General features: G+C 37.1%; 1 protein-coding gene across 14 annotated transcripts in view; it reads left to right on the top strand.

Annotated features, from left to right (window-relative positions):
- Positions 1-3,083, top strand: part of Osbpl6 (oxysterol binding protein like 6) — a 111,387-nt gene that overhangs the window by 38,386 nt on the left and 69,918 nt on the right. The window lies entirely within an intron of this gene.

Genomic DNA, 3,083 nt, shown 5'->3' with positions numbered 1-3,083 from the left:
CTCAACTGCACAGGGGGTGTTCTCCAAAATAGACCATATGCTAGCATGTAGGGCATGCTTAAGTAAATGCAAATGATTTAAAATTATCCCATGCAAAAAAAAAGGGCCAGGGAGATGGCTCAGTGGAATAAGTGCTTCCCTGGCAAGCGCAAGGGCCTGAGTTCAATCCCTGGTTCCACCAAAAAAATAATAATAATAATAAAGTAATTTAGTGATGGGAGAAGCATTTTAAATTTTTTGAAACAATTACACCTATATATCTTTACTACCTGTGTTTCTTAGAAAATTTGCTTCATTTTTTTAAAAATGCTTTTATTGGTTTTATCTTAATAGAATTTATATTAGGGAGATAGGTCTTGCTCAGATATTCTTGATGAATACAGAAGGCAAGATTTGTTGCTTGCAGTGTGTATCAGGAGAGTTTGGGATTATTAATGAGCAAATTTGTGTACTTTAGCTTAAGGCAAATTAACTAAGTTTTTTTTTCTTTTTCTTTTTTTGTATTTTAGGGAAGGATCTACAGGATGTTCAGGGTCTCACTGCTAGATAGGACTCGTAGTGATCTGCCTGTTTACTGCCTCCCAAGAGCTGGGATTACAGGCGCATGTCACCACGCCCAGTCTCAATTGCCGTCTCAGCACACCCTGGGGGTGGGGCCAGCACAGCAGGCCTGGAGATTGAACCCCCGGCCCCTGCACCTGCTTGCTGGCTCTTTAATCCACTGAGCTATTTGGCCAGCCCAAATTAACTAGTTTTAAAGAAACTTTGAAATGTGTTAGCTTGAAAAATGCTTTCCGTCCAAAGAAGCATTATGAAAACAAGGAAAGGGGGCCTGCCCATTAGCTCAGTTGTTTAAGTGCCTGCTTAAACAAAGCAGGCAGGCTCAGGTGCTGTGGTTCAAACCCAGATACTCATGCCAAACCCGAAAAGCATCTTGAGGCAGCAAAAAAAAAAAAAAAAAAAAAAAAAAACAAGGAAAAACTCACATTCATATCAGAATACTCCATTTTAACAGTAGCTACAAAATTTTAAGTTCTAGAACCTAAGCAGTTCTCAAACTTCTAAGTCTCAGGAACTTTCGTGCTCTTAAAAATTAAACAGTTGTTGTTTATGTAGTTCAGAGGATTACACTTATCAATATTTACAGTATTAGAAATGTTCTCTTCCTCAGATTTTTTAAAAGTGACCAAGAGCAAAGATTTCAGGACTGAATGTAATATACATATTAGCTTTTTGAGGGCGGTTCCCAGAGCTCCAACCCAGGACCTTGCGCTTGCCAGGCAGGCACTTAGGCCACTGAGCCAGCTCCCCAGCAACACGTTAGTGTTTTAAGTGTAGCTTGCAAGTAAGTGCAAATTATGCAGTTTATTTCATTTTAACCAATTGACTCATTCCAATTTTAAACATTGCAAATTAACATCCTATTGGAAAAGGATGGAAAGAAGTACCTGGATATTCAAGACAAAGCTCAGAAGGCAAAATAATGTATAATATAAAAGGTGAAGATATTTATTAAATTTAAAGTCAGAAGGAAGGCAGTTGTCCTGACATTCTGGTAATTGTGAGATTAATCACTACAGATGATTTTAGCAGTAGTCACTGATAGGTAATAAGAGCCCTACCACAAAACTAACTGCAACAGGCAGTCTAAGAATTTTAATAAATATACATTGAAAATACATACCTACAAAGACCCCCACAGTTGGCTGGACATGGTGTCACATGCACTTGGGAGGCAGAGGCAGGAGGATTGCTATGAGTTTGAGGCCAGTTTGAGCTACATAGTGAGTTCAAGGACAGCCTGAACTGCATAATCAGACCCTGTCTAAAAAAAAAAAAAAAAAAAAACCTGTGGGATAAACCTGCACTGCACACAGAATTTGTATCATGTATAATATATAATTTGTATGTCAATAAATACAAGTGTGTATTTGTAAATATGGTTTTTAAGGTTTAATCAATTAAGTCTTAAAATTTTACAGCTTGCTGAGCTCATTACTAGTGGGTTAAAGAAAATCATAGGCTCACGTGCCTCACTTTGACATTTATCATGCTTTTTGTTAAACATATCCACTAGAATAGTAAGTTTCTTTCATTCTCTGCATGGTTTAAAATACTGATTGTTGAATATGTGCATTTATAGTAATTTTGCAAATGCTGGTGTTGGGGTGAGTTATTCCACCCAGCAATGTTAGTCCTTAAGAAATTGTCCAGTTCTCTTTTGTTTTTCAGGTCCACCTATTTATAATATCAATTAAGATTTCCTGTTTTATGAATCATAAGTATTTTAAAAATGGAAATCTACAGTAATGTATAATCATAGTAAATCACAAAAAAATGTTGATACACAGTTACTTCCACATGTACAACCTTTGTTTTTTAATGTAGTTGGTACAGCATCTCTCTAAGCAGCTTGGACTTTTTAGTGATCCGCCTGTTTTCAGCCTCAGCATTGGAGCACCACTATGCCCAGTGTCAGAGGCTGGCTCAGTGTGCCTGGGGGGTAAGGCCAGCACAGTATGTGTTGCTGGGAATTGAACCCCTGATCCTGTGCTTACTTAAGCTGGTGCTTAGTCTACTGAGCTATCTTGCCAGCCCTGCTACAGTCTTTTAAAAATTATACTTATTGTGTCAGTCTTGAAAGTGTTAATCTGACCAGTGCAGTCTAGTCTGATTTTGTCAGAGTGCTAAGTTAAAAGACTTGTTAGAAATTATATTCAATATTATCTTCAAAATAGACCTTTGGCACCATATAAAGAATACATATTTTTACAACTTACTATTTAACACTTACCGACCCAACAAATTCTAAAATACTTTGCATATAAAAAATTGAGACTGAATAAAATCAAAATTAATCTTAAGTAATGTTCTCCTCCTGATCTATGAATGTTCTTCATAGTCTTTGTAAGTGACATCTGTTTTTTTCTTCTACTTGATATGTTATTTTCTTTTGCTTTCTTTTTGTATTTTAGGGAAGGGTCTACAGGATGTTCAGGGTCTCACTACTAGATCAGACTGTTTACAGCCTCCCAAGAGCTGGGATTACAGACGCACGCCACCACACCCAGTCTCAATTGCTG

The sequence above is a fragment of the Octodon degus genome, unplaced genomic scaffold (assembly GCF_000260255.1).
Source record: "Octodon degus isolate 3935 unplaced genomic scaffold, OctDeg1.0 scaffold00065, whole genome shotgun sequence".
Lineage (NCBI taxonomy): Eukaryota > Metazoa > Chordata > Mammalia > Rodentia > Octodontidae > Octodon > Octodon degus.
The sequence above is the reverse complement of the archived record's forward strand: the minus strand, read 5'-3'. Positions and strand labels throughout refer to the sequence as shown.